Source organism: Lagenorhynchus albirostris, chromosome 6 (assembly GCF_949774975.1).
Source record: "Lagenorhynchus albirostris chromosome 6, mLagAlb1.1, whole genome shotgun sequence".
NCBI lineage: Eukaryota > Metazoa > Chordata > Mammalia > Artiodactyla > Delphinidae > Lagenorhynchus > Lagenorhynchus albirostris.
Window position 1 is genome coordinate 31735282 of NC_083100.1, and position 25634 is coordinate 31760915.

The window sequence follows — 25634 nt, forward strand, 5'->3', positions numbered from 1 at the left end:
TATTAAATATTCTTACTTCTGTTCTAGCAATGATGTCTCTGGAGTTACCCAGGTAAAGAATTGCTATCATTCTTTTATGCACACTATGTTTAGACTTACAAATAAGCAAATTAAGAGGGATATGAGCTGTTTAACACTGCAAACTGTTCCTCAGCCACCATACACATTGCTGTGAACACCACCTAATTTGTGAGGACCTCTGAAACCACAAATTGGAACAGGAGAGGAAGATAGTGCTCAAAACTATTAAAAACAAATACCTCATTACGTAAGAATCTATTTCAATGATACTGAGAGGGAAACTTTGACAATTTTTTTTACTCTCATTTAAGTGCTTCCATGGATCAAATCCTCCCCAGAGTTTAAAGCAAAGTCCATCTTTGATGTCAGCAGAATGACCCACAAACCTTCACAGCATTTGGATGCAATTGCCTTTTGATTCAAGGATGCAAGGCAAGAGATTTGGAGAAATATTTCTCTGGGACCTAAGTGATATTCATCACTGGAGCAGATGTTTGGAGGCACAGGTCACATTGGGCCAGAACTGAACATGGGATCCTGAGTAACAGAAAGGTCCTTGTGTTCTTTATTAAATGTGTTTGGGGAAAGTAGAGTAATTCATTTTGCTGCCTGTAGAGGTACAGAAAGTAATTTGTAAGCCCTATGAATCCAAGTTTGGAATGAATGAAGGACAGAGAGGCAAGGGCTATGGAAGCCCCAACACCGAACTGGATTGATCTGATCCTGGTTGCTTCCCATGGACTTTCAGGGTTATATCTGCGATTCTTCCTGCCCATTCCATTCCTTATTAAGCTGGAATCAGCTTCATGCTGATATGGATGGACAAAATCCATTTCCTTTTCTCACTGGGTACAAGCTAACCTTTATATCCCAACTTCTCTTGCAATTAGATGGGCCCATATAACTGAGTTATGGCCAATAGAAACTAAATGAAAGTGATATACATCACTTTCCTGCCTGCCCTAAAGCCACTCACACAAACCTATACTTTGTGTTTTTGTCTTATCTGCCAGCCAGACTCACAGGAGCCAGTGGAGGAGCCCAAATCCCTAGAAGATGGTGGAACCACATCTTCTAGGAAAGAGCCTGGATCCCCGAATGACTATGTGGAACAAAGTCTCTGCTCCAATCTGCAGTTGACTGTGATACTAGCAAGAAATAAACTTGTATTAAGTTACAGTAGCTAGTATTACTTGCCCTAATATATTGTCAAAAATCATTAGGTAGGAAATAACTATGTAATTATTCTCTAATTATGTGAATTAGACCTTCATCTATTTCAGTTTTGGTATTTGGGATCTTTTTGTCTTCCCAGTTCTGAAACCACTCTTAGTTATGAATAATGATTCTGGCTAAGGGTGGGGCCAGTGGAAAATAAGGCATCAGGGTTAGATGAAGCTCTCAGACCCAGCTCTGTATAAGAGCTATGCATCTCGTTCTTTACCTTCTCTTGCCTGTAATCTGATGAACATCTTAGAAAGCAGAGCCACAATAAAAGTTGACAAGCAGAAAGAAAATGGTGGTAATGACACCTAGACTGATTTTTCCTTGGATCAACTAGGAATTGATGGGACAAGGGAAGCTAAGCTGCTGCTGAGACCAGCAGTTTGTAACATCCAGAATCTTGCCATCTCCACAACCCTAACACCAAAGCTGGCCAGCCCCAGGCTGGAGATGGGTCACGTTAAGGACAAGACTTTACAGAATTCCCGCCAGTGAAGAATAAGCTGTCATTGAGGAAGGAACAGATAGTGGCAGGACATTCTCTGCTCTGGAAGAGGAAGAGCCGCACTCCATGTAGCATAAGGACTGTTCCAGGAGGGACTGAGACATCACAGTGACAGCCAAGAGTTACCAGAAGGGCTGGCAGACATCAGTTTGTAAGTGATTCTTGAGCAAGGATTGCAAACTCAAACGCCTCCCTGAGGCTGAGCATGGGAAGGCAATGCAAATGTGTAAAGCAGGTTAGGTGTTTTCCTTACTATTTGTGGTAGACTTGTTTAACTTTTACTTCCCCACTTTCCACAGAAATATGGATGAAAGAAATATTTCACCTTCCCCCTTTTTATAAGGAAAACAAAGTGACACAAGAAAGATGAAAATGGCAATGACTTGCCCATTTCCAGAGGGAGGCATTAAGGAGTGGCAGGGACTGTGGCAAACTGAAGAGCACACATCCTGCTCCTGATGAAGCAGGTGCTGCCTGGGGCCAGCAGCGTTTTTCCATTTGGGATGGTGAGCCTAGAGTTTCTGGACCTTTAGTTTTTTCAATAGATGCTGGACATAAGAATACGTACTAAACTATTTTTTATGTCCATGACATTATATTTTTAGAAAACATTGTGTGGGCCAATATTTTGTAGGTGAAACAGAACATATCTGTGGAGTTGATGGAGCTGAAAAGCTGCCTGTTTTCAACCTCTGCTATAAAAGCTAGACCAGCTTCAATTACCTCCATTTCTCTATAAGGGTATAGATAAGATGAAAGAGAATGAAACTGGAAATACTCCTTCTCTGCAAAGCTTCCATGACTCGCTCAATGATCTGGAACTTGTGTGTCTGCAGCAGCTTGAAAAATAGAGTAAGTCACACATATAACGTCAGATCTTCTAGTGGCCACATTAAAAAAGTAAAAATAAACAGGTAAAATTAACTTTAGTAATATATTTTAAATATTAAGCACAGCATAGTCAAAATATTATTTCAACATATTATCAGTATAAATTTTTTTAATGAAATGTCTTACACTCATCTGTTTTTACTCTATATACTGTTTTGACTACATATGCTCTTTTTGGAAATCCAGTGTATTTTATCCTTAGAGCACGTCTCAGTTTGGACTAACCACATACCTAGGGCTCAGTGGTCATGTGTGGTTGGTGGCTTCCAGCGTAGGCACTGATGGTCTAATCTGTCCCTACTGCTTTTGGAGGACCTGGGGTTTGAAGTAACAACCCACAGGCATCACTGAACGCAGTGCTCTCAAAGTGTGGCTGGTCACGATACAGACTACTGGAACCTCACCTTCAAAGACTATGATCTGAATCTCAGCGAGTAAGGCTGAGGAATCTGCATTTTTCATGTGCAGCCCCGTTGACAAACACAGTGAAAGTTCAGAAGCACTGCCTTCCAGCCATGGAATAGAGAGTCTTCATTTTGTTTTGTTTTTAATAATGTCTTTGTGGCCTGAATAATTTTATCAACTCAGAATAAACCAGAAGTTGATGGTTGCCATGGAATCAGAGCCACGGTTGCTGTCAGCCAGTAATTATTAAAACTCTGCTGCACCTGTGCAGTCTGAAGCTGATCACGGCAGCCCTCCCTTCTGGCATCATTTCTCCATCTGAAACGAGAGCAGTGGCCCTCTGCTCCTCTCGGGGATAAACCGCTCATAAACGGAAGTTTTGAGGCTTCCCTTCCTCTCTTGGATTCATCACTGTGGTTTCTCAGCTCCAAGTCTTGGCCATTGTTTCTTTAGGATTGAAGACGGTCAGGGTTGCATTTTAGTTACTGTGCCTAGATTCCTGATGTATTTCTCCAACTGGGTGTTTTTGACTTTACACAACATGAAGAAAGGACATTGGATGACTCTGTGCGCGCCTGTGTGCCCAAACTGCGGAGGTAGAGTCCCAAAGTCACTCTGCCCCATTCCTCACTCAAGTTCCTGCCGGAAGCTTAGGGCCAAATTTCCAAACCTGCCGACACAGCCCTTCCTCCCGGTGTGGAGGATTCCCATATCTCCTTTATCCTGGGATGTTCAGAAGCTTTACAAACTATATTTGAGGTGGGGTCCTCATAATTTTAGAGCATTATAGTACGGTATCTTAAGCAATTTTTTTTTTTTTTTTTTTTTTGCGGTACGCGGGCCTCTCACTGTTGTGGCCTCTCCCGTTGCGGAGCGCAGGCTCCGGATGCACAGGCTCAGCGGCCATGGCTCAGGGGCCCAGCCGCTCCGCGGCATGTGGGATCTTCCCGGACCGGGGCACGAACCCGTGTCCCCTGCATCGGCAGGCAGACTCTCAACCACTAGCGCCACCAGGGAAGCCCCCTTAAGCAATTTTTTAAAATGCCTTATTTGTGTCTAATTCTCCATGAAGAGGTGGCAGGTGATTTAAAATATTTGACCCACTGCGGGAAAAGAATCCTACCCGAGTCCTGGCTGATGGTGGAGCAAAGGGTGGAAGCAGGGGCGGTTGCTAAGGGACCGTTTCTATGGGTGCTGTCGGGCGGGAGCGCGAGTCCACCCGGGGATGTTGGCCTGTTCCTCCCACTCTCCTCCTCTTTCCCCTCCTCCTCTTCCTGTTGCTACTCCTACTTCCTGTTATTATGTATCTTCCTGGTTTCCTCATGGTGCCCCCTCCCCCTGCCCCAATCAGGTAATGGGAATTCTAAGCTCCTGAAAGACAATTCTGTGATACTAACCACATGTCTGGAAAATGAAGTCCCAGCCTGCAGGGGGTACCCGCTAACAGCTATCACTATTACTGTTATTATTGTTACCGTTATATTAAAACTGTAGCTTTCCAGGACTGAATTATCTTCCTTTGGCTTTGTTGCCAGGCTTTGTGACCCTTCATTTTCTTTTCTTATTCCTTTCTGCATCCTTTTATTTCTTTACCCAGAGTTAAATGCAGCCAAAAAGAATGCTCAGATAGATTAAGATGCTAAGAAAATAAAAGGTTGCTTTCAATCCAAGCCATGTTGAGTGACAGAATATTAATGAGAGGTGTGACATTTTAAGGATGTTCACACAAATATTTGAGGGCCTGTTAGGTGCCAGGCACTCCTCTAGGCTCTGCAGATACACCAGTGAACAGGATTGAAAAAACTCTCTGTCCTTCTACTGCAGGAGGCAGACAATAAATAAATTATAAGGAAAACATGTGTCTGGGGTGACAAACGCTATGGGAAGATAAAGCAGGGAGGGACAGAGAAAGGGCTGGCGAGTGGCTGCAATTTTAATGAAGATGGTTGGGAAGATCTCACTAAGAAAGTGACTTTTGAGCAAAGACCCCAAGACAGGCAGCCGCACAGACTACCTGGAATATTCTTTCCACAGATGAGGGTAGAGCATGTGCAACAGCCCTGGGACAGGAATGTGCCTAGTAGGCTTCCCAGAACTTCATCAATTTGGATTCCTAGTGGCTTAGAGCAGAGATGAGGGATGTAACATTGGCAAGAACACATTTTGTTTGAACTGACACCTTGGGGAATATTGGCCCCTTGGGAATTTTTTTTAACACTTTTCTTTTGCTTCGTAAAGTTTATAAAGAAATGATAGTAGACGGACTTATAGTCTTAAAACTTCACTGTTAAATTAGGTTACGTTCCCCAAATACAAGCTTTCTAGAGAAGAGAAGGGAATAGAAGGAAATTAACAGCTATTCAGCATTTAGTCTGCACCTGTGTTTAAAAGCTTACTAGGAGACTCCCAAGCCTAGAAGTTTTGGAATACTAATCGGATCCCATTGACCAGAGCGTCCTTTTTTTTGGCACATGTAGGATTACCAACTCACCTCCGAAGTCTCCTTCTTCTGCTAGGTGTTGGGGGGTGGGGTGCAGGGCGGGGGGAGGGCAGGAGGTATCACCCGTGCACTCAGGCGTCAGCCCTGTGGGGCTACCAGCTTCCCTCGGCTGCCTGAGCGCCCGCCCCCAGCTGCTGTGGCCCGCGCCCTGGCTTCTGCCTTGCCAGTCATTCATCACCAGCACTGCTTGCACTGGCTCACGGGCTGCTGGGCCCACGGGGGATGTAAGGTAGCCGAAGCAGCCTCACTCGGTCCTCAGGAGTCCCCAGTATCTGCAGTCCAGCATGACTGGAGGTGGAGCACAGTACCTTCCTCTCTACCGGAGCCTGACTGGAGGGTCCTCAGCGGAATGATTGCGCTCAAATCTCCTGAGTTTCCTGAGACCTCTCCTCTTTCTCACCTGTACCCTTTTCTCCTAAGGATGTCCATATTTCTCTAGAGTGACTGGGTCAGAGTCAGAATTCAGATTCAGAAACATCCACTGTGTTGCTGTTCTTGAAATCGGCACATCCCTCCGACCCTCAGGCCCATTACAGATTTTAGACATTTTCTTCCCTTAGAATAAATTCTATCTCAGGAGCCCCCAGGGCCCTTCATCCCACACCCCATCCCCAGCTTACAGATTGCTATCCGTGAGCCTCCCGTCCCTACCCCACGCCTCCCTGTCAATCAGACTCCCTCCCATATGTTAGCATCCTTGCCATAGAAGCCACTCCAGCTCTTTCTCCTGAGAGGCTCCAGGTAAGTCAGGAGACCATGCACCGTAGTTCACTAATTAAGATACTTTTTCTTTCTTAAAAATTTTATTTTATTATGCTAAGAACACAGAAATTTAAGAGGGTAGATTTTATCTTAAGTGTAAAGTACAGTATCTTTGACTATAGGTACAATGTTGAACAGCAGGTCTCTAGAACTTATTCATCTTCGCTGAGACTTTGACTACTAACTCTTCATTCCCTCTCCCCCAAGCCCCTGGCAGCCACCACTCTACTCTTGGATTCTATGACTTTGACTATCTTAGATATCTCGTAAATGGCATCATTTGTTTTTTGTTTTTCTGTATTTGTTTTTCTGTGACTGCCTTATTTTCCTCAGCGTAATGCCCTCCCCTTCTATGCATGTCACAAATGACAGAATTTCCATCTTTTTAAGGCTGAGTAATATTCCATTGTATGTGTCTGCCAGTTTCTTATTCATTAATCCACTGATGGACGTTTAGGTTGTTTCCACATCTTGGCTATTGCGAATAATGCTGCGATGAATGTGTGAGTGCTAACGTCTCTTTGAAATCCTGTCTCCAATACTTCTGGATACACACCCAGAAGTGGAGTTGCTGGATCACATGGTAGTTCTATTTTAAAATGTTTAAGGAACCGTCATACCGTTTTCCATAGCGGCTGCACTATTTCGCATTCCTACCAACAGTGTACAAAGTTTCCCTTTTCTCCACATCCTCACGAACACTTGTCCTTTTATTTTGTAATAGGCATCTTACAGGTATGAGATGATATCTCATCATGGTTTTGCTTTGCATTTCCCTGATGATTAGTGACATGTCAGCCATTTGTATATCTTCCTTGAAGAAATGTTTATATAAATTCTTAGCCCATTTTAAAATCAGGTTATTAGGTTTTTTAGTTATTGAGTTATAAGCACTTCTTATTTATCTTAGAGATTAACCCCTCATCAGATGTATGATTTGCAAATATTTTCTCCCATTCTGTAGGTTGTCTTTTTCACAGTTGATTGCTTCTGTTGCTGTAATAAATTTAAGATTAATTATCCCATTTTAACATTGCTAATATTGAGATAGATCTTATAATCAATGAAAAGTAAAGTTTCATTGGCAGTGGTTTTTTTCATTCTTGGCAATACACAGTCATTCTACATCTTACAGTTTTACAGGTGTCTTAGATGAGATAAGATATAGTAAATACCTTGTGGGTCCGTATGGTTGAGGGGTAATCTACATGCCAGTCTTGCTAAGTCCTAGCTCCAGTGTTTTCCTGGATTTGTGTTGCTCATGCTTTATTTGATTTAATGCTCACGATGGCTTTAAGGGGTAGGTACTATCATTCCCATTCTATATGTGACAAATTTGATTAAGACAAATACAGTCACAGGCCCAAGGTCACAGAGGAGGTAAGAGGCAGAGCAGGAATTAAGCCTCTCTATTTCTCTGTCCTCAAAGCCCAGCACTTCTCCTTCTCCATCCTGAACTTTTCATACAAAAATGGCACAAAGGGCCAGAGATGTGAGTCAAAGCTGGTCAGTGCGTTGTGATCGTCCAGACCTTGGAACACTCCCTTAAAGTTGTGCATTAACCTTAAGTCACCGTAACACTCAAAACCCCAAGATGTGTGAGATGTTTCCTTTTGTGTTTCTTTAGTCCCCACATGTGGTAAAATTCTGAGTCCTTAAAACCACCCTATAGGGATCCTGATCATTTCCTTATTGGTTCCATATGTTTTACTAATGTAGTCTCAGAGGTTAGAAAGCAACATTCCTCTGTCCCCAATTTCCCTCCCTGAAGGTCAGAGTCCCCCAGAGATGAGAACTACCCTCCTGGTTTGTAGGTTCTCCTGGGTCTTTAGAGACCACCAACTTGCTGACTTCGTTCGATGGCTTTATCTTAACTTGCTTGGGTGGTTTTGTAGTGGTCCAGTGAGCTGAGACTTCTGGGAGGCGTCAGCTGTGTGTATAAGGCTCTTGTCGTTTTATGGATGCCACTTTATTAGGCACTTGCCAATCCCAATCAACAGATAAAAAGAATTCTCCTTCCATTTTCAACACACACTTTGACTCAGTCCCCTTCATCTACCATATTCTGTTCCCAAACATATTGGATATGCACCTAAAGGGCTTTAGGACCTATTGTTGGTTCCCTATCCCTAGCCAGTCTATTTTTTTTTTCCACTGCCAAGAAAGCAGTCCACTTTCTTCCTCCTGACTGGTCTTCCTCCAATATTTGGGGTGGGGGGTAGATTTGGGGTCTGAAAACACTCTAAGATAAAACCAAATCTATCCAAATTGAACAGCATAAAGGGGAAAGAAGACAGTAAATGCCAAAAATAGGACATTGAGCCGGGAGTTAGAGACCTGGGTTCACACTGGTCTCCAGTTACCCCACTACACTGTTAGCTGATTGGACCTCATAAAAGGGGCTCTGGCTCTGCTGTTCATGATAAATCTCTGGAGTAACATAAGGTTCTCCTTCCCTTGGACGGACAGGCCCAGCAAGGAAACAGCAACAGCTCAGATTCAAGGAAATGGGACTGTAATAAACAATATTTATTGAGTACCTATTAAGCATATGGCGGAGAGAGTCCTGTCCACGGAGGCTGAGAAATTTGCTAATATTCAGCAGGTTACTTAATTTTTTAAATAGGGATAATTCCAACTTGCTTACCAAGACATAGGGCTAGCTCATACAGATCTTAAGTATCTTGTAAGTGTGTGTATGTGCGTGTATGCATGTGTGTGTGTGTGTGTGTGTGTGTGTGTGTCTACCTCTATGCTTGGTGCTGAAAATGTGGATGAGTGAGATGCTCATTTCAGTTGACCATCAAGGTGGGCTCAGAATGATGTAGTAACAGGAAGGAATACCTGTGTCTGAATCCTCCCTCTTATTTCTAGTCTAACCTTGTATAAGTGATTTAACCTCTGACTCAGTTTCCTCATCTGTAAAATGAAATCCATTGCATCTAAGCCAGAGGGTTGTTAAAAGGATTAAAGGAAATTGCATGTCAAACCCTTAGCAGAAAGCCTGAGACAAAGTAAGCACTCCAAAAAAAAATGTTATTTCTTTTTCCTTAGGGAGAAAAACGTGCCCATATGAAGCAATTAGAGAACAAGACAATAGCTACAAAATGCTAAATCCCTGGTAGAGTCAGTAATTGCGCAAGGAGCCAGAGGAAGGAGAGATCAAAGACGCTGAGGTCTGCGGGGAAGGGCGGAGGATGGCTGATCTTGGAGCCTGGGAGCCGAGCCCGGCTGGGGGCGGGGTGGGGTGCTGGAACGCACGCCTTTTACCTCTGGGTTTGAAATGGACACCACGACTCTTTGAGGACAGAAGTGCTTCGCCCCCTTTGGACTTCACAATATTAGAAGTAGTGGGGGATACTAACCAAACCACCTCAATAAAAACATATTTTAAAACCGACAATAAGGCTATGATGGAATTTGAAGCAGAAAGTGAAACTGTGCGTCCGGCTCTGCTTGCAGGAATCCTGTTTTACATTTTCCTCTTCTCGGATGTGTGGCTTTCGGGAGGGTAGGGTGGCAGGAGGAAATACAAAATTCTCAGCTGCTGATATCAGCGCAAGTGATTAGAAAGGGGGTGGGGCGAGGTAGAAATCATCTCTGAGTTTAAATTATTGTAAATCAGACCCGAAAACTAGGTTATACATTATGCTTTTGTTACTCTGAGAGTTAAATTACAAGGAAATGAACTGTGCATAATAATTCCCCACGTCACTGATTTCTCTGCTTTTCAGCTAAATGTTCTCGCCTTAGAAGCAAGGCTGCCGCTTAGAGCGATCGCTGGGTGGAAGGCGCCCTCTAATGGCGACTTCTGCAAGGACGCTGGAGGGGAGTCAGATTCAAGTGCTGCCCACCCAAACCCAGAGGAGCCTTCTAGCCCTTTCCTGGTTTTGGAGACAGTGGGCCATGAAGGCTAAAGGCAGTGGCTCCAGGGAGTTGCCTGTCTTCGGTGGACCCTCCAAGGTGTTAATAAAGGACTGTAAGTTATCTTATGCCTGTGTCAATATCATCTCCATCCAAGCAGGGAAAAAATAGTTAATAACTAGACCATTTAGGGAGTAAATTGAGAGAATTTCATCAGGTATCTGGTAAAAGCTGTTGAGACGATGTCTGCCCACCCTGCACCCCTACCCACCCAGGCAGCCCCTCGCCCCACGGCCCCGTTCTCAGTTCTCGCTGAGCTCGGTTTTCTAAGAGAGAACGTCCTCATGTTATTAAAGAAGTCTGTCTCGCCGAATTCCTGCGGAACAGAGTGAAAGGTTCAGATTGTTCTGAGCCCCTGCAAAGCTTTTGACTGGAATGTATTATTTTTTCCTCAGACCAAAGCAATTTTTTAAAAAAAATCAGGGTTTCAACTAGAGAACTCATAAAGAGGCTTCCAACTGACTGGGTTTAAACAACAACTAAAAAAGGTCTCATGGAAGCAGAGTCTCTCCCCAGGTTTTGGTCTCTCTTCAGGTGACTTAAGGAGGCCGGCCAGAAAGAGTTCACCCTCGGGTCCCTGCCCTTTGATTATGAGCAATGACATTGAGAGTTATCTGAACCTTGAACACTCCCTGGCACATCCCTCCCCCCTTCTGTTTTTTAAGTGGACAGAGCGAGGAGGTCATGGTACCACACGGCCTGAAATTGCTATAGCCACACTCTTTTCTTCCCCTTTCTCTCCCCACCAGATCATCAAGACCCAGAGCAAGTGGTTGTGTCACGTTTGATTCTGTCGCATTCTAAAACATAATGTCTTGCTGGAAACACACACACACACACACACACACACACACACACACACACACACATCCTCCGTGAGAATGGAAGGTCTCCGTTTCTGGGCACGCACAGCATCCGAGGCCCCGGGTTCTTGATTGGGCTGGGGCGTGTTTGCACATGCACCAGGGCTTGGGATGCAGACACCAGCAGGCAGATGCAGGTGCTGTATTTAAGCATTACATATGGGCTTAGCCACTGACAGGCTCACACAGATTTTATGGAGAGCCTTATTCAGTGTAACAGCAGTAGGCTCCGCTTTAATAAATCCCCTTGGTAGTATAGTCATTACTCAGACAGGAACAACTGCTCTGTGGGGCTCTGCACCCTCTGGCTGACCTTTGTACCTTCCCGCTGAAACCGAATCCTTCCCATCTTTTTTTTTACCCCTGTTGCACCAAAAATTTCATCTTTAAAATGAATCAGTATGTGCCTGACGAGTGCAGTCGGGGTGCGGGAAACAAGAACACCGTGAGTCCCTCCGCCAGTGAGGAAGGTAAGCTGGCTTACTTGAAGGCATGATTTGCCTCCATAAATACCATGAAGTAGAATTTCATGTTACAAATTAACGTGTGTGTGTGTGATTTTTCCCAAGCAAATGCTTTGTTTCTGAGAGAGCGCGGAGGCAGCACATGCTGCGGTTGCTATGGTAATTACTAGCCTCTGTTGAATGGGGACGCAAGGGGTTACTTAGAAGTGAACCAACTGGCGAAAGTGCACGTTCGAATGAATAAACCCACTTATTTGTAAAAGGTTGCAAGAGGCACTCAAATCAGAAAATAAAGGAGGTGGAAGTAGGGGCACATTTTAACAAAGATGCAACAAAACTACTCCAGGCACCCCTCGGTATCCATGGGGGATTGGTTCCTGGATCCCCCCCATCCCCCAGTGTACCAAATCTTCAGATACTCAAGTCCCTTATATAAACTGTGTAGTATTTGCATATAATATAATCTAGGCACACCCTGCCTTATATTTTAAATCATCTCTGTACTTACAGTAACTAGTACAAAGCAAATGCTATGGAATAGTGGTAAATATAATATAAATGCTATGTAAATACTTGCCGGGTATGCTGGCAAATTCAAGTTTTGGTTTTTGGAATTTTCTAGAATTTTTTTCCCAAATATTTTTCAGCCCTGGTTGGTTGAATCTGCCCATGCGGAGCCCATGAATATAAAAGGGCCACCTGTACTATAGCAGTTTTCATCACATTTCTGGAGTTAAAAATGTCAAAAACCTTTGAGACACTTGCACGTGGGTTTCTGTAGGCAAAGGACACAATCATTTCTAAAAGCAGGACAATTCCATGCAGTTGTAGCAGCACAGCACTAATAATAATAATGATTCCCATTTATTGAGTGCAAGTGATGTTTCCAGGGCCTTTCCAATTTTATCTCATTTAATCTATATAACCCTAAAACATATTCATTAGCTTATGTTTTTATTTATTTTATGTTTACTAAGCATCTTCTATGAGGCACAGAGTTGTCGCCCTGAAGATATGAAGATGGGGAAAGGTGGTCTCTTCACTCCTGGAGCTCCTGGCTAGTGAGAGAGATGGAAAGGAAACAGGGTCATGACAGTACCGGTGCCGAGGAAGCTCACAGAGGGGGAACCTTCTCCTTGGGCTTTGGGGCAGTGCTGGGCTTGGGGGTGGGGAAACGGAGGGGAGTTCTACAGAAGAAAGCGACATCCAGGCAGTGCCTGGGAATAGCGAGATGTCAGCAGAGGCCAGGGAGAAGGGGTGTTCTAAGCAGAGAGAAATCTGTGCAAGGCTTGGTGAGGACACAGAGACTCCTATTCCGGGTTCCCAGAATAGGAGCTGGTTCACTGTGGCTGGATTGGGGGGTGAGTTGGGTTGAGTGAGAGAGGCAAGAGAGAGTAGGCAGGGCAAGATTAAGAAGGGCCTTGAGATCCATGTGAAGGGGGTTGAACCTTGCCCCAGGCAACGTCCAGTCAAGTAGGTAAAGGATATTTGGTAGTAACACAATTCAGTTTGTGTTTTAGCAAGTTCACTTTGAGAATGGAGTGGAGAAGTGTGAGAATAGAGGCAGGGGGAGCAGAGAGAAGGCTTGTGGACTTAAGAGAGAGACAATGGTGGGCAGAATTAAGACAGAGGTGGGGAGGAATGGCAGGGGGGAGGGCAACTCTGAGGCTCCTGAGGGGACCCGATCAATAGGACTTGGTGGGATGGCTGAGGGACAGGAGGTAACAAAGTGTCCAGGAAGTGACCTGATCCCTGTTTTACTGGAGACAAAACTGAAGCAAAGAGAAGCTAAGTAACTTGCCCAAGTTCCTGCTACTAAGTGGTGGCGCAGGCTTTGAACCCACACCCGTCTGATTCTAGAGCTTACATTCTCTCCAATAAGCCATGTCACCTCCACGACTGCCCAAATCAGCCTGAGAGATGCTGTTTACAAAAGAAGGAAAAAGAGATACCAGATTCAGCTGAGGAACAGAGCGTCCAAAGGCAGAATGGGGAATTTTACAGATGGACAAGAAGCCTCAGGAACAGAAATGCAAACTGAATCATCACGTGTAAATGTGGTAGTTGGTTCTTTCTCTCAGCCCAGCTCCCTATGGAAATATTTTCATTCAGTCCCAATAAAGTGATGCACCATCTGCTTTTTTAAAAAATTGTCTTAAGAAGCATCAATGTGGAAAACATTGTCGTATGTCCTGCAAACCAGAGTTAAAGATATTTTCTTCCTGATTGTTCCACAAGGTCCCTCCTTTAAGAAGCGGTGTGGGTGGTGGGATGAATTGGGAGATTGGGATTGACATATATACACTAATATGTATAAAATAGATAAATAATAAGAAAAAAAGGAGTGTGATTGACCAACTAATAAATCAACAAGTGCTATATCTAATTCCAAGAATAATTTAAGATAATACACATGATTAAATCTCCTTTTGAATTTAATGGCAGCTATCAGTTTAAATTTCCAGGCAAAAGAGTGTTTTTGAAAAAGAGATAGAGACTTCCCTGGTGGCGCAGTGGTCAAGAATCTGCCTGCCAATGCAGGGGACACGAGTTCGAGCCCTGGTCCGGGAAGATCCCACATGCCGCGGAGCAACTAAGCCTGTGTGCCACAACTACTGAGCCTGAGCTATAGAGCCCGTGCTCCACAACAAGAGAAGCCACCACAGCGACCTGTGCACTGCAACGAGGAGTAGCCCCCGCTCGCCACAACTAGAAAAAGCCCGTGCGCAGCAAAGAGAGAGATAGAAATAGAGATGGGGGGAGAGAGAGAGAGAGAGAGAGACAGAGAGAGAGAGAGAGAAAGGCGGGGGGGGGGGGTGAGTGGGAAAGAAAGAGGAGTGGGACATAAGGAAACAACAATAACAACAAATTAGAATCAGAATTATATAACCCATCGGGTTTTCCTTTTGTTTTAAGCTGAGGAATTTTGTAATCTGATATATCTTTAAATTATTTCTAAGCTTTCCTTATTTTTTTAAACTTTTACTTCCTATATCTTTAAATGCAAACCACTTCCATTTGTTTGACGAATAGGTAAAAAATAAATATAAGCAACAATGTGTTTTCTCTGGGAGCATCTTTAACAGAATTATCTTTAAAAAAAAAACAAAAAACTGAGATATACAGAACAGCTTATCTGGCCATAAGTGTACCAGGGATCACACCACCATCAGTCAGGGTGGCTTTGGAAACCAATGCATGCTGGTTTCAGCCCTAAACACAAAAAACTCTGCCATCAAGGGACCAAAATGTGCCAGCCTTGGGCACCATGAAAGTATTTAACGGTCTAGTTCAAGTGTTAAAATAGTGGGCTTGAACAGGATTGGAAATTAGTGGGAGGAAACCAGAGTAGATCTTCTTAGCTCTCCTTTTCCCCTCTTCCTCCAACTCTAAGTCTGAACCATCACCTATTACTCACACGCTTGTGCTCCTAGCTTTTGGGGGAGGCGGGCTATGGGGAAGAAATAAATGATAGTACAGGGGCAGCAGAGAAAAGCTGAGGATGGGAGCCCACATGCCACGAGGGATTCAAATCAGAGTTGTCAAGGGAGAAGCCCAGCCTTCGGTGTGGCTTCCAGGCCACTTTGAGAGGCGAGCCGAGGCTGGTTTTATGCTCAGCAATTCGATGTTTGTGTCATCCTCAGAAAACTCAGCACTTTATACTTTAATCTGAGAAATTCACAGGACTTCTGAGATTCTTTTTAATCATCATACAACCCAACCGTGAGACCAGGAGGGGGTAAATGACACTATTCTCTTTCGATGGAAGCGCAGACTGGGGCCTGGGTCCATGGAGAGCTGCACAAGGACACATAGCAGGGGGTGAGTCATTTGACGAAGCAACCCAGAGCAACAGCTCTCCAATTTAGCATTTATCTACCAGGGTATATAGCTTCAATTTTGTATAGGAGGCAATGTTTTCAGTAGCATGTGATCGTTCTTTTGTATCCTGTGGGGACTGGATGAAACTTAGAACCCTAATTACATTCCGAGAGCACTGGCAATGTGTTCTGGAAAAGTGGGATCCCCTCTCTCCCACTCCTGCCTCCCAAGATGAGCAATGGCTGATCTCAGCCTGCCATTAAGTTCTTCCCCTTTCTCAGGGGTCGGTTTAAAGGTAGGCATTTGACCCTATTCTAGCCATCGAGATGGGGGGAAGAGTTGTGGGAAAGAGTTTTTGGAGTCTCACACCCACTTTCTCCTTGCCTGTGGAAATGATCACATGAGGACCTGATGCTTAGAACTGTGGTACTAAGAATTGAAAAGAAGCCAAATGTTTCACAACAGATGCAGCTAGGCTATTGTCATGGTTATGCACACTGACTCCAACAAATTGTATGGTTCCAAGTTTATCTTTCAGTGGCTGCATTGGTGATGTAATATTTGTGACACATACCTATCTTTCTTTGCTCTCTTTGAGAGGGAGCAAATTCAGGGTACTAGGAACCAAAGCCTTGGTTGGGTTTTCATACTTACGATTTTTTTTCTTTTAAGTCCAGATGGGACCAAGGATCATGGCAGAGCCAGAAGCCGACATCACGTCACCTTCTTGTCTGTGGCACGTGGGCGTTCCAGCACCAGCCCTGTCCGCTCTTAGACGAGCCCCGGCTAATGATGTCAGCTTGTCTTTCACCCAGGCCAAGGGGGCTTCGTGGGTTCTGTACCCACATCTGTGCCTCCCAATTAGCAAGGCACTGAGCTACTACTGCCATCAGCTCAGCCTACTTTGCTGTAATGGCTTTCAAATTCTGTTTTGACCTTATTGAATTCCTTTTTGTTGAACAATTACAGCCTATACAGGCTATAATTACAATTGCAGTCTGTATCATTGAGCCATGAGAAATTAAGAACAAATACAGTCTACTATGAAACAGACAGGAAGCCCAAATACCCTCATTTCGTATCTTGAGAAAAATCTTTGATAAATCATTACGGCAAAGGAAAGCGCCTAAGTTATGATTAAATAGAGAAAGTCTCCATATTGTGAGGCAGAGGGGGTCCCTCTTGAATTGCTGGGAAAACAACATTTTAAGACGGCAAATCGAACCCTGAGCAACCAGCTATCGTTGCTGGTTGACAGATGCTTGGTAACCATTTCGTATGAGACTTGTATATAAATTGAAATATTGCAGTACAATGTACCTCTCTTCGCTCATTCTTGAATGCAATTTCTGTAAATCAAATACCATTTTAAATGTCCATTGAGTGATTTCACATTTAAGAGAATCCTTTTTAAAACTGGGTAATCTGTGTATATGAAAATATTGAATTTGGGGGGTAGTTTACGTTTTGGATTTTAGGCATGATATTTTCTCAGGCTGGGGGAAAGCAGAAGACCTCTCCATTGCCAAGATGCTGCTCATTTATGGCCCCCACGTAGGTTGAGGATATTGGACACTGTACTTTCTCTCTTCGATGGCAGCATTAGAATATAGAGCACACTCTCTTGGCTTGGAGACAATCATTTATAGTAAAAAAGTGAATAGAAGTTGAATAGGAATTCACATAGGAAGAGACATTTCTGAATGCATGCAACAAGCTTCTAGAAAAAAATTGTCCAAGAAGGAAGGGCCTTGGGGCCTGGGAATTGGTGGGATGAGCATGGATGTGCTCGCATCTTGAGCACAGATTCCTACTGCCCTGATCACTGTCGTGTGTACACCAGCTCCAGCCCAGGACCAGGGTGTCTGCATTTCAGAATCCTGACCCGTAGGCCCCAAGCACAAACACTTCCAGGGGCAGTCGGCTTCTAGAAGCTTGCATGCAGCTCCGGCACACTATGAGGACTCTGTAAATGTCAGGGAAGAACAACAAACAGATTTTCCCAAAGCAAATTATTCTCTCCATTTTCTAAATGAGTGTAAATGTGTTTGTATGGGAAACTTTAGCAAGTTTATAAGAATTTGGTGGCTGGACCAAAGGAGCATAAAATTGGTTTCTAGACACAAAGAACTCTTTAGAAAGTGGTTAACCTTTAGAGCAGCTCCTAAGAAAGACAAAGATTTTGTATATTCAATGAGACCCTTGGAATAACAATTGCTTGTGTTTTCACTGCCCAGGAGTGTAAAGGAACAAACAAAGCAATTTACATTTCCCTTAGCAGTAGCTTTCTTGTTATTTTCTTTAAGAGTATCAGGGTCTTGTTGGTGGCTGCAAATGGAATTTAAATATGTAGAGTAAAGAGGCAGTCAGACTAAAGTAAATGAGATTTTGAATAGCCTCTGTAATATTTATAATCTTGTACACTCTGAATTCCCATTATTTCTTACTCATCCAGACAAACACTAATGGGTTTTTGACCCATGAGCCTTCTTTCCCTAAATACAACCAGTGAGTGGGTACACACACACACACAGCCACAATATGAAAACATTCTGACCTAAGATATTGTGATGGTTACAAGAGGATGTATTTGGAAACCATAAGAATCCCTCATGGTAGAAGCCTTGAGCGGCTTTCCAACCAAATGTTTTGAGTCTAAGCCTGCATCCGTGGGAGTCATTCTGGAGACAAACACCTGGGTCTGGTCAGAAGTCAATGTGAGAAGACAAAGAAATTAGTGAGTAATTACCTAGAGGGGAAAACAGAGAGAAACAGCCCTGGGGAGCTAAAGGGAATCCTCATGGGCAGGAACACAAATTCCCTGCCCCCAAAATGGGGCTGGGAAACGTCAAGGGCCCCAGAGTGCATGCAGTTAACTCCTGGAATGAATTCAGCACACCTGCCTTCTTCTCAGCGCACTTGCTCTTTCGAGGATGGTGTGTCTCCTGGCCTGGACCTCCCCCGGCTTCAGCAAGTCAGGGGGTAGATACTGGTCCTGGAGCTTCACCTTTGTCTCATGCTTTTTAGTTGGCAAAGTTCTCTGCATTATCTCACATGACCCTCCCAATAGTCCTGGGCAGCATGCAAAGTAGGTATTATAATCTCTATTGTATAGGCGAAAATCAAAAGGTAGAAAAAAGATGGACGATGATGTCCCAAATCAGATGGCTGGTAGGTGGCAGGGCCAGAAACAAGCCCCAGAATTTCTGACCTGTGGCCCATGGCCTGGTCCTTGCACTGTGGCCCATGGCCTGGTCCTTGCACTTTTCCTGCTGCATTGCCATGCCGCCCGCCATAGACCTCCAGATAGACGAAAGGCTTAAGCACACACACGTTATCTGCAGTATTCCTTCTCTGCCATGCCAATGTAGAGCTATTCAAAAGCCTAATAATTCCCTACCCATCTTTGCTTTGATGAGTCAAAGGTAAGTGGACAAAACAATGAAGCAGGCTGTGTTTGATGGTCCCGGATTCCTCCCCTTTCTTTGTTCAACTTTTTCAGTTAGTTTTGACCTCCCAACCCCTGTGAGGAATATGGCCACCTCTCTTCTCCCAAACTAATCATTCAAAGTCTTGAAGGAAAACCTGTTTTTAACAATTAACTCAACAAGTATGGTGAGCCAAGTACTGTAGCTGGATGCTGGGAATACAGAAATACAAGGTAGGGCTCCTATGCAAAAGAAGGTCCCTTGTGATGGGAGAGACAAAGGTCAGCACAAACTGTGATCAGTACAAAGATGGAGATGGCAGGAGCCTGGGCAGACTTCCTGGGGCCAAGCAAACTGTAGGTCCTGCCCTCCTCTTTCCCCACCTTCATGCGCCCTCTCTAGGTGAAAAGTACAACATTGTTCTAGACATAGGTTCTAGAGGCCTGATCCTGGGAGATGGAGAACAGGAAGGTCTGGAGTGATGACATTACTACCTTTCCCCAACCCAGCCCGGGATCACACAGCTCCTTGCTTGACACTTACCTTCACCCCCATGTGCCACAATTGACTCTAGGAATTTGCTGCTTGAGATGTGGAGAGGATTATAATTGGAATAGGATGAAAGGGAAAAGATCTGGAGGTGGGAGAAGAAGCTTACGGAACCTCAGCCGTCAGTGCGTGCACTCGTGCAGTTGGGGTGGTGGCCAGGGAAGATGTGGGGTGCAGGTCAGATAGGATCCCTGGTCAGACAGGATCCCTGGTCAGACAGGATCCCAAGTATTGTAGAGCAGATTCGAGAACTGTGCGTATATACAGCTGAGGGAGGAAGAGAGAGAGGACAAGCCTGCACGCAACAGGAAGAAAACCTCCATACTTTCCTGGTGGCAGGAGAAGTCCAGCTGCGTTCAAATGGGAAACTTTAAGGGCGATTGTGGGAGACTAGGCAGGGTGGAGGGAGGAAACAAAGCTGGATGCTGGAAACAGCAAGAAGGCATTACGACATCTTCAGGGGTCCTCAGAGTAACAGCCTCTGAGAACCGTCCCTGACTGCTAGGTCCTCAGCTTTCTAAAACCTTTTCTTGATACAGCCCAACTTTGCCCCATGGTTCTCTACCACCTTAGTTGCTTAGACTGCCTCCGATGCCTGCATGCTCTCAGCCAGCCATCAGTTTGCACTGTGACCTGTCCAGCACAGGTGCTTCACGGGAATGTCGCCTGGTGACCTGGCCAGTGCTTCCTGATCAGCTGCATGGCCAGGTGGTCCAGAGAGAATGTACATCACATCTTCTAACTCCTTGATTATTTACTTCCACAGCAGTCTTCCTGGCTGTGTATAGGAAGCACATAGAAGGTGCCCAATAATGCTTGTGAGAAGGGATGGGAGGGATTACCTGTCAGATTAGGCAACCTGCTGATGATGCAGGTGTGTGCTGGGGTCCTTGGTTGGGCCATGCCTGAGCCGTATAAAGAAGAGGACAGCTGTCTGTGGTCTCGAAACAGCTTCATATTTTTATCACCTGGACTAAACACAGGCAAAGGGCAACCAGGTGGCGATTTTCTTAGCTTTTGCTTCTGGAACTGTAAACTGAATGCTGAGGCTATTGTATCTATAACTCTCCGTATGCACCAAAGTCAGTGGGCTGCATTTTACCTCTGGAAACGAAAAGTACATTTTAAATTTGGAGGGAGGGTGAAGTAAATTTCTTTTTAATGACCTCTCTTTTTTCAAGATTCAAAGAGTTATCAGAAAGCTATTTTCAAAGCCTAATTTTGGCTACACTCTTCTTCCCATTATAAATAAAACTCTCTTTCTATTATAAGCTTGATTTTTCAGTCTGCAAGAAGTGCTATTCTGTGACAAAGTTTTTCTTTGACCTGAAATTCCACTTTTCTACTTCGCAGCATCCTCGCAGGTAAGTTACCAGCTCCTTATTAGTCTAAGAAGTCTCCTTGAGGGAGCTGGGATAAGCCCCACCTCTGGGGACTCCAGTGAAAATTGATTTAATTGTCACAAGCCTCTCACACTAAGTATCTGAAAACTTTGGGGAATAAAAGGAGGAGAGCCTTTTAAGTAATCATTTGCAGCTCTGTGCTACTAAGAAGCACAAAAAACATTTTTTTTAAATTTGAAAGCCTGTCAGTTCTGATGGTTTTCTTTTTAAAGGTCAAGAAATGTCCTGTGGGATTCTTCTATTCACCGGAGCTTCTTATCTACCTTCAAAATTGTTCTGGATTAATGGCTAGAACACAAATGTGATACATTGCCCAAACAGAGCTATCAGGAGCTGTCACCCAGGAGAGTCGGCAGGCATCTGTGGTGTGTCCAACTGAGCTTCTTGTTGGAATGTGTGGGGAGTGAAGGCTTCTGGTACTTCTTTTCCTCTGGAGATCTGGAAAAATCTTTCTATGTTGACCATCCCCTCAAGCCTCCCTTTATGCTTAACCAAAATATCCCAAAACTTTGCTGAAAGAATATTTTTCAGTCTGCTTCAAATTCTCTTCCTCAAATCAATCAGGAAAAAGGACTAAATCTGCAAGATGGACCTAATTTAATGCTTGATGATTATAAAGGATCTAAACCTGTCGTCACAGGCACACTGTCCACACTACTCCAGGACAGAGGGACCATTCAGTGGAAATGTGGAGCAGGAACGATTTCAGGCTTAGACGTGAAAACATTTGCATTGATGTTTCTCAATTGCCAATTACAGCTGCTTGTACAACTCAGTTACCAAAAGCATTGTGGTATGCCTTGATGAATAAACACTTATGACTAATTGGAAAATGTATTTCTAGAGTACCATGTTGCAGTCCTACAGAGCTCCTTTATTATCGCGTCCTGGCATCCTGCCCATTGAGCAGAGCCCACTTCCCTTTGAACGAGGCTGAGACGCCATAGGCTGACGCTTTCTCTCCCCCGCCTGCTTCAACAACACAGCTGATTATTCAACCATTTTCTCTACCCTTTGCTGCCTTCTGTGCTTTTTTTGGTTCTTACCATTCAAGAAATTTGGCTGTTAGAAGCTCCCAAATTACTAGTTCTCTGAAAATATGCCTTCCACACTTACTTTGCATCCAGTTTAGAAAAAAATGTTTCTCTTAAGCACAGTTAGGAGAAGTAGGGAGAAAATGGCAATGTAACTTGAAGCAGTTTTCTCATTTGTTTATATTAAAGTGATCATTTAAGCAAGTTAATATGAATGCAAAATACATGCATGTGTGTACACACACTGACAACATGTAAGGATGTATGTCATAGTTAAGGACGACTGATTCTAGATATTGTGATTTAAAAGATATTTTTCTGTATTTCCTAATTTTTTATCTTCATCATGTATCACCAATATAATCAGAAAAAATACACATAAAATGGGGCTTCCCTGGTGGCGCAGTGGTTGAGAGTCCGCCTGCCGACGCAGGGGACACGGGTTCGTGCCCCAGTTCGGGAAGATCCCACATGCCGCGGAGCGGCTGGGCCCGTGAGCCATGGCCGCTGAACCTGCGTGTCCGGAGGCTGTGCTCCGCAACGGGAGAGGCCACAACAGTGAGAGGCCCACGTACCGCAAAAAAAAAAAAAGAAAGGAAGCTGAAAATTTGTGTGAGTCTCCCGTTCCTCCTCTCCTCTCAACCTGTGGGGAAAGGGGCTGCTCCTTCCTTGGGCAGTCCAGTCTTCTGTGTCACAGAACCTGGGGACTGAGGACTGAGAAGCCAAGTCCCTGCACCAAATAAAGAACTGAATCTGAGACGAAAGAAGAGAGGAGACTAGAGAATGTTTGTGGGCTGAGACCCAGAAGAGTTCTGAGGAATTTGCAATGGCAAAAGAAATCTTGACATAGAAATATTGAAAGGGAAAGAGGGAAAAGATGGATGGTAAACATTAAGATGATATTCACTAAGAATGTATTCTCACCTCTACCTGTTTAAGAGAGTGCACGGTAAAGATTTAATTGCACTTTGATGACCTTTAAGGCTGAAATGACGTTTCTGGGATGGTAGCACTGTGCTGAGCTGGGCCCGGGAGGACGTACTAATGTTCTCATCGTTTGCTACACACTTGATGGTAAAGGACAGAATCTGGCTTCAAACCTTTTACCGTAAGAACTCTGTGGAGGCTACCTGTGGGAGGATGCTTGAAATGAAGATGGGAGGTGGAGTGTCTAGAAGTCTCTCTCCAGCATCTAGAACTCTTTCATTGTCACGGCACAGCAGCTGTTCTGTAGACTGGAGCTAATGGAGAGAATACCTCCATAGCACATACTTCTCCAGCACAAAAGATGGGGTTAAAACTGTGGTAAGGCAATTTCGGGAGACAGATAAAAATATTTCAATCATGCGAAATGAAGAGATGCCCCTATTGTGTCAGGATGTGAGAAGTGATGCCACTCTTCCGCTGTAATGGACCTCACGTATTTCAAGGATTCATTTAGCAATATTAGGTTGGAAATCCATTTCGTTTTGAGACAGTAGGACCACACAGATACAATTACAAATATCAGTTTTCATTATTGTATTTACAGATTTAAGTGGCATATTTACATCCTGTCTGCATGGAAACTTGATAAACAGCTCCAACAAATTGGATAGGAATGCCGAGGAACGGAAGTTCTTTACGCGGATTTCTATCTTTGGCTTTGGCGCCAGCGCCCAGCAGCCTCATTGGCCCTATGTGCTTGCTGCCTTCCTTCAGCTGCTCTACTTGACAGCAAAGAATGCTGACAGCCCAGCTGGATTCCCTAAAGTCTGATTTTCTATCAGAACGAAAGATGACAAATGAGGTTTCCACGCCTGTTGATGAGCACATCACGAAAATGACATAATGGTGTAATTTTTTGCCCGAAGACAAGGAAAAAGATGTATTGGAAATCACTGTGTTTCATGTTTTTGTTCCCTTCCCACCTTCATCTGACCACAGTTGTCACTCAGAACTCTTAAAGAGGAGCAGAAACGGACGCTGACGTTGAGTGGTTGCCTTGGTGTGTGTCCGGGACAAGGTCATACTTGTCAGTGCCCAGGACATGCTTTTCTTCCTGAGAGGGGTTATCCCAGGAACATTTTACAGGCTGTTAACTGACATCCTTGAAATTGGATGTGACACCCTAAATGACATCTCTTGGGGAGAAAGCTAGACAGACACCCATCTAGAGAAATAACGACTCTACTTATGTACCACTTAAACAATCCTCGAGCAGTACACGAGTTCTCTTCAACCTTTGTGATATCACGCTTCACCCGCTTCTCTGACAGTGAACCCGGATGGACCTGTTCAATTATTCAGGTTGAAGTTATCATCCAGGTTGAACAGTTTGGTGTAGGATTTTTTATTTTAATCTTGTAAAAAGTCAACCAGTGTCACCCACTGAACCACCGGCTCAGCCTGAATCCGCTCAGGTTCAGCTTGAAGGAATCACTGGGCAGGAAGGTCCTGGTTTTCTCCTCCATGGCTGGGGCAGGATTCCCAGAGAGGTGGTGCTCCCAGACTAGCCCAGGGCTCATCAGATGGAAGGTCTGTGATGAGTCGGTAGGGTGTCCCAACTTCAACCAGAAAGTCTGCTGTTTCTATAAAGGGTGATTTATAGAATTTTATTTTAAACAAGATTCTAAAGTCAGTAGGTGAAGCCAAAAGTGGGCATGACTGAAATCACTGTTCAAATATGTGCAGGTTTTTTTCCCCTTTATTAGTACCAGCCACCATTTCTTTGCTTTAGTAAAAGATGACTCAGTGAGCTTGTATATTACTGGCTTCTGTTCTACACTCTGAGGGACACACAGCAACTAAGAATGTCCCATCTCACACTCAGACTGTGCACCCATGAGTAAAAGGGGCTTTACTCTGTTGAACAACTGAAATGTTCACTCATTTTATGCTTTACACGCATATTTGAGTTCTCAGCGTTAAACACATGAGTGATGTGACCTCGCGGGTCACATCAAGAAAGGCTTACAAGAGTAATTTAGAGAGAAATCGAGGTTTTTAGGCTCATTAGAAGAGTAATTTCCTTCATATTCTTATACTCGCCTGCTTAGAACCTTGCTGGAAATTTTTCTTTTCTGATAAACCAGACTACCATCAGATATTTTTTTTGCTTCTCAATGACCAACCTAGAGTCTCATCCCTATTTGGCCACTTTGGAACCTAAGACTTATGATTTCCCCATGGTAGACTGAATGTATCAATGCCTCTATTTTTCACACCTCCCTGTATCAATACCTTTTGGAAGTGCAGTCCCACACTGACACTGGGCTAGGCTAGGTAACTTGTCTTGGCCAACAAGACAATAGCAAACTTGACACAAGCAAAGACTTGAAAAAGCTCTTGTGCTTTTCTGCTTCCTCTCTTTACCCCCTGCCATCCCCATGAGATTAGGACCAGGCTAGCCCACTGAAGGCATGTGAGAGATACAAGGAGGAGAGCCGAGTTGCTCTGCCGACAGCCAGCGCACCTGCAGCTGAGTTTAGGTGGCTAAGTCCCCAGGTGACTGCCAGCTGAGACCTGAACATCAGCCCGCCCCCCACCTCCGCCAGCCTAGATCACTAGCCCGGGGACACATGAATGTGTGAATGAATGCTTACCGTTGTACCAAGTTTTGTGGTTGTTACTCAGCATCTCTGTGGCAAAAATGAACTTCCCCATATCTCAGTGTTTGTTTAGGCACAAGTAATAAAGAAGTGTTTTGTGGAGAAGAATCACACAGAAGGATATTGTAGCAAAAAAAAAAGAGTTTTTGAGCCTATCTGCTTAATAGTAGTTTTCAAAGCAGGAAAAAAATCATATCTGAACTCACAATACGGAAAATGGATGAAAAGTGGTTGAAGTGTATGTGTGAA